Source organism: Bubalus kerabau, chromosome 1, assembly GCF_029407905.1.
Source record: "Bubalus kerabau isolate K-KA32 ecotype Philippines breed swamp buffalo chromosome 1, PCC_UOA_SB_1v2, whole genome shotgun sequence".
NCBI lineage: Eukaryota > Metazoa > Chordata > Mammalia > Artiodactyla > Bovidae > Bubalus > Bubalus kerabau.
The window spans coordinates 206067092-206079713 of record NC_073624.1 but is presented as its reverse complement, the minus strand read 5'-3'; the positions used below and the strand labels follow the sequence as shown (position 1 = coordinate 206079713).

At 48.3% G+C, this 12622-nt stretch overlaps 1 protein-coding gene and 1 long non-coding RNA gene across 3 annotated transcripts in view; one reads left to right on the top strand and one right to left on the bottom strand.

Moving 5' to 3' along the window:
• The window catches only part of SEMA6A (semaphorin 6A), a 131469-nt gene extending 128000 nt beyond the window's left edge, over window positions 1–3469 (bottom strand). For both annotated transcript variants that reach the window (XM_055550710.1, XM_055550720.1), the window contains exon 1: window positions 2871–3469. The gene's annotated coding sequence lies outside the window, so the exon portion shown is untranslated. The remainder of the gene's footprint in view (window positions 1–2870) is intronic.
• A 1527-nt stretch (window positions 3470–4996) lies between these two features.
• On the top strand, window positions 4997–6556 carry LOC129630258 (uncharacterized). Its single transcript, XR_008703624.1, has 2 exons — window positions 4997–6260; window positions 6351–6556. It is a non-coding gene; the product is annotated as an uncharacterized LOC129630258 (long non-coding RNA).
• Window positions 6557–12622: the final 6066 nt, after the last annotated feature.

The window sequence follows — 12622 nt, the reverse complement described above, 5'->3', positions numbered from 1 at the left end:
AACAGTGTAAATAAGAAAAATGAACTAGAATGCCTAACACACAAAAGGTTTAAATCTGATGGTTATTCATTTCTGCTTTCAGATTGGCTTGCAAAGCACCTCATTTAAGAAGGTCCTAAAACCAAAATAATAATAGAGAGTAGTGGTTACTCAAGAGTCAAATAAAAGTTACCATATAAACAAGCATGGGTAAGCCAAATTCAAATAGTGCAATTATTTTTTAACAGATAGTTTAGGTTAATAGGTGGAGACACACAGTGTTGCCACTATATTTAAGGTTAGGTTAATAATTAACTCTGATGCCTGGAGTAGTTTAATCAAAGCTTACTATAAAAACTGCTCCATGCAGACTAAAAGGGTATTAAAGAACCATACAAAATGCTTGCAATCTTGACCTCTGTAGTCATTTGGAAAGGGTGTGAAAAATCAGATGTTCCATTCAGAAATATGTACCAGCATCTTAACTTTGGGGGAAAAAAAATCTTAATAAAGATTCATGTTATCTGGAACCAACAATCGTCTCACTGTCATCAGAGTGGCAGTCTGTAGACTTAATGCCCAAGAGGTATGTTGAAAGAAGACCAGACGATTATCAGGATTAGAGAAAGGCAAGGCAAAGGCACTCGACCTTCCTACCCGGAAAGACTTAAGAGTCAGCGCTGGGGGGCATTAAATAGCTTTCCTGAGACCTGCTGGCAGGACACTGCCACTGGGTTAAACGTCTTTTCAGATTGGAGGCAAAGAAAGTTGGGCGTACATGTTAGAGAGTCTGTGTCTGTACGTGTATGTGTTCACACGCCGGTGTTTTCAACCTTTCATGGATCACACTCAGCTGCTACTTAATTTCCATCCAGCCCAAGCAGAGAGCGATCCCACGATCCCACCGTGATCGTCTCTGGTCACCAGATTCACTAAGCAGCCGCCTTTCTCCCAAGGACAGACGCGGACTGGCTGGAGGGGCTGCTCCTTGCAAAACAGGCAGGGGGAAGCCCCTTGGAAGTGTTTGCCTTGGCTGCGAAAACAGCGGGGCCTCCCTGGCTCCACGCACACCTGACTCCCGGCTCTGCTCCTCCCTGAACACCCGCCGGCTGGAAAACGGCGAGCTGGGTGCAGGACACTGGAGATGCTGCGCTTGGAGCCAGCGATCCCCGGCCGGTGTCCACACGCACCCTCGCGCCAGCCGCTGTCCACAGTGGCCGGACCAGCTTCCGAGTCCTGCTGGGAAACTTCCCTTTCTCGCCCCTCCCCACGCCCTCCCCTTGTTCGACTGCTTAAGAGACCAGTCCAGCAAGTGCCGCACCGCGACCCCAACCAAGCTGACCATCGGCCGGGGTGCCACTCTCCGAAGGGTTGGCTCCTGGCTCCTGCCTCCTAGCCATATCCTGGGCGGTCTGTCCACCTCCCTGGGGGATCGTTTTCCCGCGGGTTGCACGTGCTGAGCCCGAAATCGGTCGTGCTCCCCCATCCCTGGCCTTCAGAGAAACTTTCCAGAAGTGCCTGGTCGAGTGACCCCGTGCAGGGGAAAAAAAGAAGAAGAAGAAGAGGAGGAGGAGACGCTGGGCGGAGGGTGGCGGCGGCGAGGGAGCGGGAAAGACAGCGGAATCCTGTTTCCTTTCCCGATACCCACAAGTCTAGGACTGCTCCCTGGCTCCCCCTGTACCGTTCCGGTCATGGAAGGAGGGAACGGACTACGGGATCCTGCTATGCACCGTGTAATACGGTGGGGAGCCCAGAAAAAAAGCAGAGCATCTGGGAGACGGGGGAGAGACACTTCCCATCCCAGCGGGGTCATGCAGAGTGGGTGGGCGCTGTCGGGCTGGGTTGGCAGCGGAGCGCCCCACTGCCAGCGAGGCAGCGCTCTACACGCAGCAAGTAGTCCGGACAATCGAGAACCCCGGGCCCCTGCAGAGGTCTCATCTGGTTAGCAAGTACTGAGCCATTTCTAGCCAGGTCTTCCCACCCTTCCCCCTCCCGGGACACCTCCTTTCCAAAGAGGGACCACGTAGTATTTGGAAGAGGGAGCAGCGGGCGCCAGCCCCCGGCACGGGGTTCTGTGCCCGAGAGGGACGCAGACGCTACAGATGCTGTCTTCGCCGCCCAGGAGGGAGCTGCGGCGGGGAATAGGACCCAGGGCGGGGAAGCCGCGCCACACCGGGAGGAGGCCACTCATTCGAGCAAACAAAGCCCGGAACCTCTGGTGCCCAGCGGCCGCGGGAGCCGGGATGTCACCAAGTGGCAGGGTGCGCGGGTGCCAGGGCCATTACAAGTTTCCCGCACTCCACTGAACCCAGCCCAGACCCCGCGCCGACAACAAAAGACTCTCTTTGCTCCCCCCACCCCAATCTCCCCGTGTCTGTGGAACCCCTCCTCCCACCTCGAACCCAAACCTAGTGTCGAGCGAAAACAGCGCTCTTGGACCGAACCTCCTCTAGCCCTCGAGGGTAGAACCCCTTCCCCTGCCTTCGCACCAGGACCGGGCGCTTCCGAGAATCTCACCCTTTCTTGGCCTCTCTGCTGCCCGCTGGCCCGAAAGTGAGGACGAGCCCCCAGGGATACTGCACACACCTCCCAGGGCCAGGCAGCTATCCGCGCGGTTGGGGTCCCGGGCGGCGCCTGGCGTGTGCGCGACGCGAGTGGGGAAGCTCATAACGCGGAGCCCGGAGGTCTCTGGGGCGCAGGGCGGAGAGGAGCGGCGGACAGGGCTCGCGACAGCTCCCCCAGGGCCGGGCAACGCTCGGAAGACAGACACAAGACAAAATAAAACGCAAGCACCACAAAGCCGAGACGGTGTGCGGACCGCGGCCCCGGGATCCGCAGGAGGGAGCGGAACCGCCCGGGAGGTGGGGCGCACCAGGGCGCCCCAGCCGTACCTTTTCGGTGCATCGACGGGCAGGCGGCCGGGGCTCGGAGCGGACTGGTACAGCGTGTATCCCATTTAGTAATCCATTATCGAGGGGATCTCTCCGGGCCGCGAGCTGCGCTCTCTCCTTCGCAAGCCTTTGTCATTCCTACATGGGTGCTTGTCTCTGTGGGGGTACAGTCGCAGCGACTACTTTCTGGGATGCAAACGCGCCGTATTCATTTCCAATGACAGGCGGAGAAGGGGAGATGAAAAAAGAAAGAAAAAAAACAACAAGAAAGGAGGAAATGTTCAAGAAACTCTTCTCCAAATCCAAATTGCACTTGGATTCCACTCCGGCGAGTCCCTTCGCTGGTGTTTGCGCCGATTAACAAGTCATTTCAGGGTGGGGGGCGGGGTGGGGGCTGGGGCAGGGGTGCGCGCTCTAGCCCCGCTTCACGACCGGGAGCGCTACGCCGCGGGTGTGGCGGTGCTGGACGCTACCGCCGCTCCTAAGCTGGCATCGCGGGAGGTCGGCTCCGCGGAGAAGCGCTGCTGCTGCGGCCGGAGCGCCTGGGTAAGTGCGCGGGGAGCGGAGTTGGCTGCAGCCTCACCCCGTGCCGCTCACTACTCCTCTGTCACTGGAGAGGCCGCCGCTCCAGGGCGGAGCCAAGTCCCGGACTGGATTGCGCAAAGCGGACTCTCCTGCAACCCCGCCTACTTTGGCTGGCGTCTTCTCCGACCCGAAGGAGGGCTGCGGTCTCTGTGTGTGAACCGGAGCGAGCGAGGCGGAGAGAGGGAGAAACTACGCGCTGTGGCCGCAGGTGGAGCCTTGGACCGACTGGTCAGCGCCGCTTCCTTCCACCACTATTGCCCGCCCGCGGCGCGTTCGGTGGAGGTCCCGGCGGGGGCGACACCCGCAGAAGCCCAGCCTGTGCCTCCCCTCACCCCCGCATTTGCTCTTGCTGGGGGGAAAAAATCTCGGACAGCATTGCCGAGCCCTGCCAAATCAAAAAAATAAATAAAAATAGACGTAGTGCAGGAGCAAGTTACAAGAAAGGATTTGTTCATCGATTTTTTTAAATGGAAAAGTTTTAAAGGATGAGGGTAAGTGAACGGCCAGTCTTTCTGATTACTATATCAAGAGGTAAATTCCAGAAGTGACGGACGCTCTGCGCACCCAGATGAGTTGGATAGAAACCTGTACACTTAAAAATACACTTCGACGATATGAACTCAGCTATTAGTTAACATACATACAACACACGTTAATAAAGCATGTTAAGTAAGCAAATTAACTATAGTGCAAGAAATGCTGGTAGCGACGATCTGCTTTTAAACTTAGAAAGTCTGTACACTGTTCTTAGAAATAATTATGTAAACTTCAGAAATAACACACAATTCCAATGAGTATCCAACAGCTTCATGGAATAACTAAATCGCAACTTCTTCCAAGGCGCTTTTGTGTTACCATCAGGAGGAGAATGGCAATCACAGTCTTCCTCCGCTTGAAAGTTCAGTAGCCCAAAAGTCCTACAGTTACAAGGCTTGTGCCCACTGGGCAGGCCACACGACGTCCCCCTGTCCCGGCCGTTGCGCGCTCCCTGCCTGCTGGCCGAAAAGACCGCAAAGGAGCAAGTTGGCCCCCGCACCCAGGGGGCTTCTCACTTGGTTCGCGCTGGCGGCCAAGCAGTCCTCGGATCAATATTTACTAGTTATGGGGTCGGCCGAGGAAAGCACTGGGAAGATCAGGGTCTCAGTCCCCCTTAGGCCGAGTTCCCTTAAATAAATGCATTAGAAACTGTACCTGTTCCCTAATTGGGGCTGCTGCTGCCTAATTGGGGCTAGGGCCACTAATAAGACCCCCTTCCCCCATTTTTTTTGCCTTTCGTACGGGCAACTAAAATACGCACAAGCATGCTAATGAGGGCTCATGAAGAATAAAATAAGTGCACTCGTGACAACAGTATAAATATTGTCCACAAACCATTTAGAAAAGGTGAGGAAAATGGTTTGAGGGAAAAAGGTCCGTCTCCCTGCTGTTCGCCAAAGATGCCAGCAGGGGCCGCTATCCCCACCTTTCGCAGGCAAAAGCCGCCAGAGATCCGCGGTGGTGGGGGGTGGGGTGCCGCGGCCGTAGGTGCGCGCGCAGCCCCAGCCGCACGAGGCGCCAGCTTAGGAGCGGCTGGGGCGTGGGGGCTGAGGTCTTGTCTGCGCGCTTCTGCGGCCCGGGTGGCGACTGGCTCGCGGACATCCCTTTCGAATCCGGTCCGGACCCTGGGGAAGGGTCCCGGCTAGCTGTGACCGCTCAATCCTCTGCCGCGACTATTTAACGCCCTTGATTTCGACGTTCAATCCCGAGCTCGTCTGTGCGTCCCCGGCGCGGTCCCTCATGTCTGGCCCAAGACGTCCCCGGGGTTCTCCGCCGGCAGTCTCCATCCGGGCCGGATCGCCAAGGCCCCTTCTTCCTTTTCTGCCCCTGGTTTACATGCTAATTGTGTCTGGGAAAAGTTCTTTAATTGGCAGAATGAGGCAGAGCAAACGAATTGTTTCACAGGCTGAACCAAATTAATTCCTAGTTTAGCGTCTTCCCTTGGAGAAACAAACAATTAAACTGTCTTGTTTGTTTTATGGATATATTGGAAATGCCCCACATCGACTTTCAAGATACGTTTTTAAAGGGAAATTATTTTCATTATTAATACTTGCATGTTTAATTTGCAGTAACGCTGAGCCAAGAAGCAAGAGATTAAATTTACGTAATTTAAAATTAGAGAATACAGGAAGAAAAGAATTTGAGTTAACTTTTTGCGTGGCTGAGAAATACCGCCCAGAATCTTCCTGTCAAGGACTAGATCTGAAGTCTCACCATCCAATTAGGCACCCATAGTCCTGACCAGGTGAGATGACATTTCCATCTGCCAGGGGAGAGATACTCCCTGGGAGCTGGCAGAAAAGCCAGCTATTGTGTCGCTGCCTGAAGCCCTCAGGGGAGCACCTGTAGGGAGCTGCCCTGAGAAACCTCATGACGTCATTTCCCCTTCTGCGCTGCGCTGACCGACTCCCAGAAGTCTGCCTTAACTTTTAAGTAAAACCGCTGCCCTTACAGAGCCTTTGAAGTCTGCTGTCTACCCTGTCCCTTCAGGGAAAGAAAGTTAATGGGAGTTAAAGAATCACCAAGCCTTAGGACTAGAAGAAACCCTGGACTGTTCGGTAGTTAAGTGGCCTGGAGTGAGAACAGCCTTAGTCTCTGGAGGCCAGCTGTTTTTAGGTAACTTACTAGCTGGTGGTGACCTTGGGGGCAGTCACTAATTTTTCTGGAGCAGTGGATTCACTTGTTAATGGGGATTCGCTATTACTTTCTTCCCAGGAATTGTGTGAATTAAATGAGATGGAGAGTGTAAACCGCAGGGGTGTAGAGGTAAAGGTTAACTAGCATCTATAAAGATTAACCAGCATCATTGTCATCCTTGCCATCCTCCACTTCAAACCTCCCACCACCGTTTTACAGGGGTCAGACGGAGGCGGAGCAAAGAAGGGGCTTGCTTTGTGTCAGTGCTGGGAGCTAGTCCATCGTAATTCCTCTTCAGTGCTCAAAAGACCACACCTGCTTTCCCCCACATCACCTGGAAAAAGTATGATGGAGGAAGAGGAAATGAAAATGTGAACTCAGGATTCTTTTAAAGATCACATCTAGCTATTTGATCTGATCTCTGCTATACCACTGGCCTCCCTGGTGGCTGAGTGGTAAATAACTCACATGTCAATGTGGGAGTGGTGGGTCCCATCCCTGGGTCTGGGAAAATTCCCCTGAGAAGGAAATGGCAGCCCTCTCTAGTATTCTTGCCTGGGAAGTCCCATGAACAGAGGAGCCTGGCGGGCTACAGTCTGAGGGGGTCACAAAAGGCACACAACTTAGTGACTAAACTACAGCAGCTTTACCACAGAATGGAGTAGTAAATTTGGAGGAAATTGCTGCTGCTGCTGCTGCTCCTGCTGCTGCTAAGTCGCTTCAGTCGTGTCCAACTCTGTGTGACCCTATAGACGGCAGCCTGCCAGGCTCCACCATCACTGGGACTCTCCAGGCAAGAACACTGGAGTGGGTTGCCATTTCCTTCTCCAATGCATGAAAGTGAAAAGTGAAAGTGAAGTCGCTCAGTCGTGTCCGACTCTTAGCAACCCCATGGGCTGCAGCCTACCAGGCTCCTCTGACCATGGGATTTTCCAGGCAAGAGTACTGGAGTAGGGTGCCATTGCCTTCTCCGAAATGTCTGCTGGTGCTTACTTATTGCTCAACTCCATGTGGGTGTTCCTGGAAGTTACATGAGGAGTACAGTTTGTACAAATAGGCCGTTATCACAAAGTGAAGTTAGTATCATGAAGGGAAATTAGTGTCTTTGGTGCTTGTCAGACCATTCTTCCTTCTCCCCCAAACTCTCAGAGCTTTGGAGGCTGTGCCCTGTGAATACATTGGTACTATTATCCACAGACTTTTACCCTACTCAAGATTTTAGCTCCAGGCTTACTGTCCTCTTATCTGTCCCACCACCTGTCACCATTCATGGCAGTGTGAGCATCCACCTAACCACGCCTCTGCATTCTCAGCTTTTTGCCTTCCTCATCTACTCTGTCCTTTGTTCTTCCTCACCTCTACCGCCTACTCCAGGACTTCATTATTATCAGAAGAGGCTCCAGGTTTTAAATCACTAATTCTGACATCCTCTCTTTAATCACAATGGACTCTCCTTCCAGCTTACTTGCCTACGCACCTCCTCACACTCACCCTAATTGCAGGAAGCCTTCTGCCATTCTTTCCATCCATCCAGTCCCTGCTTCTTTCATTCCCCTCTGTGTCCAGGAGAGCTTCATAATAACTGTCTCTCTGGTGAACACTTTCAACTCCCTGACTCCTCTTTCTTTTGGTCACGCCCATCTGAGTGAAAACCAGTCCTAAATTACAAAAATACCTTCCTTCTCTGCTCTTGCGTCTGGCAGCTGAAACCTACTAGAAAAACATTTCAAGCACACATCTAAGCAGGCTGTACACTCTGTCGTGAACCTGACTTGCTTCATGAAGCTGCTTCATCATCATCTTCCCTTTCTTTGTGTTAGTCTGTAACTTTTCCCCCTAATTGGATAGTTCACCCTCAGTGTCTTCTACTTCCCTGAAAAAGAGTCCGTCTCGTGGGTGCTTCTTGCTTCTGTACCTATCATTTCCTGCTTATCTCCTCTTAGGGTGAAGGCAGTTCCCTTCTCCAATCTGAGGCCAAACTCTCCACCTGTTTTCAGATCATTTACACAGCCTCAGAAATTCTGCCCCACTGTCTCCATCTCTTCTGCATCTCCCCAACTGCATGTAAACAGGCTTTAGTCTCTCTTATCTTAGAAACAAGCCTTCCTTGGGTCTTCTGTGCTTTTCAGTATTCTCTCCTCTCTTCCAAAGATGAAGGATTGTTGATGATCACCATTGCTATTGTCTTCTCTCTCATTTGTCGTTCCTGTCTGGCTTCTATTCCCAGCACTCCATTGCCAGGGCTTTTGCTTATGTCTTCAGTGACATCCATGACAGTAAATCCAGTGGACATTTTAAAGTTTTTATTGTATTTGAAGTCTTAGCAGCCATGTACATGACCACTCCTTCCTTTGGGAAATAGCCTTTGCTCTCTCCTGGTTCTCCTCCTGCCTCCTTTTTTTTTTTTGTTTTTAAACATTTGAGGCCATTGAAAGATACAGAAAATTTTGAGGAATAATAAAACATTCCAGTTTTTACCATCCCAGAATTAGCAACTGTTCATATTCTTTCATATTTGTTTCTTGTCTTTATTGCAAGGAATGAAACATGGTGTATAAAGCTTAGTGTCCAGAGAATCAACACTGTCTTTCCACTTCTTCATATTACTCATGGTCTTGAGTTTCCTGTGCATCTTTATAGTTCCTTTTCTATACTTATATATAGATCATATGTACCCAGAACCAGTATATAGAGAAATCTTTTTGGTGGGGTTTTCCCCCAAATTAACATAAATAATATCCTGTTCACTCTTGTCCTCCACATTGTAGCTAAAGCGATCTGTGAAAGTTGCATATCTGATCACATCACTCCCTGGCTTAAAACACTATAATGTCCCCAAACCTTAATAGGACCTTCAAGCCTGTACAGGACTCACTTCTAGCCTACCTCTCTGCTCTCATCTCTCTGCCAGGCTCCCATCCCCTTCTTCCCTCACAGGATCACTGGTGTGGAAAGTTCCAAGCTGCTTTGTAACTACACACCTACTCTGCAACACTATCATCTTCCCCTCTTTACCTGGCTAACTCCTACCCATCCTTCAAGTTTCAGCCCAAATGTTTCTGCTAGAAACAGACTTTCCTGATACCCCAGAAGGCATCATACCCCCTCCACTATGTGCCCTTAAAGTACCTTGCCCGGTCAGTCCATCTGTCACAGCTAGAGGTAATTTTTGGTCCAGTAGCTTATTGAATGCTTCTCTTTCCTGTCAGATCACAAACTCTTTGAGTCATAGGACTACATATCTTTCATTTCTCTTATACCTCTAGTACCTAGCAGACAGTAGGGGCCTGGTACCTAAAAGACAGGGTGAATTAGTGAAAGCAGAGAGTTCTTTTTCAGGGATTCAATTGGAAAAGAAATAGATGGTTGGATGGGACCACTTTTAAGCACCACTTAAAAAGGGGGGAAAAAAACCGAGAAAATTATTTTGAGATTTCAGTTTTCAAGATTAACAAAATCTAGGCTTTTCCCCCCATCATAGAACTTTCAGTGTATGATGTCTGACTTGCTTTTTGAATGAGGATAAAAGGGTTTACAGATGTGAGTGATGAGTAAATACCACGGTTACAAAACAAGATGCTTGAAAATGAGGTGCAATAAGAATAGAAATGTAACCCTAAAAGACCACCGGTGGAATGAGATAAAACTGTAGTTTGAATCCCCTGGGGACAGTGTAAGAGCATCTCTGGGGACTGCTGTCCCAGCAGGCTGGAGTCTGCTAACAGTGATTTACTGTCTGCCCATCGTGAATAGCTTCACGGGTGGCACCCTCTCCGTGTGTAACAATTGTGCCACTGTCCCACAGGGCCGCTTGACCTCCATTCCCTCCTGATATGGAATCATTGTTTGGGAAGTGAAGAGAATGGTAGATTAGAAATAAGGCCATGAGTGAACAATAAATGTTAACTAACCAGAACTCTGTTTTTGTCCCTCACAAGAGCTCTTTACATTTAATTGAAGCGTTTAGTTACGTAACACAGAGCCAAAGCTATGTCTGACCTTATTTTCGTCTTTCTGTTCTAACCTAACTTCTTTTAATTGTCCCTCCTCCTACCATTTAGATTTTAAAAAGTATCTGCTTTAAATATGAGTTTGTTTAAAAATTCAATTTGCTAAGTATAATTTAAAATTTTCATAACCAGATAAACCAGATGATGAAACACCACTTTGAAATTTGCTGTTTAGCCAAAAGAATGATGAAAAGTAAAATAACTTATTTTTTGAGAATTGTTTTCAAAGCCTTTGCTTCCAGGTAGTGGAAGGCCTCTGGCAGCTCTACACTGGCCTGTGCTTAGCTTAATGTCAAATTATTAATAGGTTCAAATTCATTCCAAACCTAGTTTTTAGATTATGTGAGAAAACACTGAATTGATATCAACTGAAAGATTTTTTTCCAGGCTGTTTATGATGAATGTGTATTTAAGATAAATTTTATAACTAGAGAGATGGAGAAAACCAAGGGTATTTTGTTTGTTTTAACATCAAAATCTTAAAACAGAAGACAGCTGTTTTAAATGTCAAACTTAGGCTGGATAATTGCGGACAATGAAAGCACTTTAAAAAAATGATATACTCGGATCTAACGTAGATTTTTAAATGAAGTATAAAAAAAATGATGTCTTTGAATACAAAATGATCCTCCGAAAACTCCTCTGTACTTATAAAATATAAGCATGGTTTCTTAAAGTCTTAGGCTGACTTTGGATTTTGTACCTGGGCAAATCTCTAGTTAATAGTCCTATAAAACACTGACAACATGTAACTAGCTCTATTTACTAATGTTTCCAGAGATAAGTTTTTGGTGGAAATGAGCTTAAATATTACCTTTTAAAATAAATAGCATACTGTTCAGCACTTCCCCAGAGTTTCAGATGACTCAGTCACACGGTACTAGTGCTTAATTGGTACTTCAGAATTTAAGACAAGTGGAACAATTGATGTCATGTTCTTTGTGAAACCTCTTAAATATACCTTTATTCATAACCAGGTGCTTATTAATTTAAACTAGAATGCTCCATTTTAACATTTGAACTGAAAACCTACCCATCCGTTTTCTTAAGAAATATTGTGTCATGAATTGTATTATTAAGACTTATAAAAACACACATGTCGATTTCCTCCTAGCTCCTCTCCCTTTCTCTCCATGCTTCAAAGCGATTGAGTCATTTCCGTTCACCAAATGGCCCTTTACAGCCTCTTTCTTGTTTAAGCAAACTTTTGAAAGGCCCTAACTCTCCTCTCCTCCTCCTCATTTCTGTACCCTTCTCTACCCTGCGAACAAGATTGCAAGCATAGATTTTTGTATTATTACAACCTGGTGTCAACATCATTTTGTCAGAGTCCCTTGCCTTGGGCAGTTATCCCTTTTGCCTTGAATTAGTCTATCTCAGTTGTAAAGATTCCACCTACAATGCAGGAAACCTTAGTTTGATTCCTGGGTCGGGAAGATCCCCTGGAGAAGGGAACAGTGACCCACTCCAGTATTCTGACCTGGAGAATTCCATGGACAGAGGAGCCTGGCATGCTACTGTCCATGGGGTCACAAAGAGTTGGACATGACTGAGCGAGTTTCACTTTCAGTTTTCTTTAATCAATACATTTTCTGATCACCTTTTTGGGAGAAGGAGAGGAGAAAGCTGTAGCTATTTTCTTACAAAACACACTGTATAAACTGTAATAATATTATTATATAATATTAACAATAATATAATAATAATGTATAAACAGTGGAAACAGTATCAGACTTTAGTTTTTTGGGCTCCAAAATCACTGCAGATGGTGATTGCAGCCATGAAATTAAAAGACCCTTACTCCTTGAAAGGAAAGTTATGACCAACCTAGATAGCATACTAAAAAGCAGAGACATTACTTTGCCAACAAAGGTCTGTCTAGTCAAGGCTATGGTTTTTCCAGTGGTCATGTATGGATGTGAGAATTGGACTGTGAAGAAAGCTGAGCGCCGAAGAATTGATGCTTTTGAACTGTGGTGTTGGAGAAGACTCTTGAGAGTCCCTAGGACTGCAAGGAGATCCAACCAGTCCATTCTGAAGGAGATAAGCCCTGGGATTTCTTTGGAAGGAATGATGCTAAAGCTGAAACTCCAGTACTTTGGTCACCTGATGTGAAGAGCTGACTCATTGGAAAAGACTCTGATGCTGGGAGGGATTGGGGGCAGGAGGAAAAGGGGACGAAGGAGGATGAGATGGCTGGATGGCATCACTGACTCGATGGATGAGTTTGAGTGAACTCCGGGAGCTGGTGATGGACAGGGAGGCCTGGTGTGCTGAGATTCATGGGGTCGCAAAGAGTCGGACACAACTGAGCGACTGAACTGAACTGAGGGAGTATTGACCACTCACATGGAGGGAGAGTCATCCTTGTGCTCCCAGGTTTCTACTGACGCGTTATTGAAGGATGGTGAATCAGATTGCGTGATGCCTTTGTTATCAGCTTGCTCTCTGTGGATCACATTAGGTCATCGTCATCCTTCC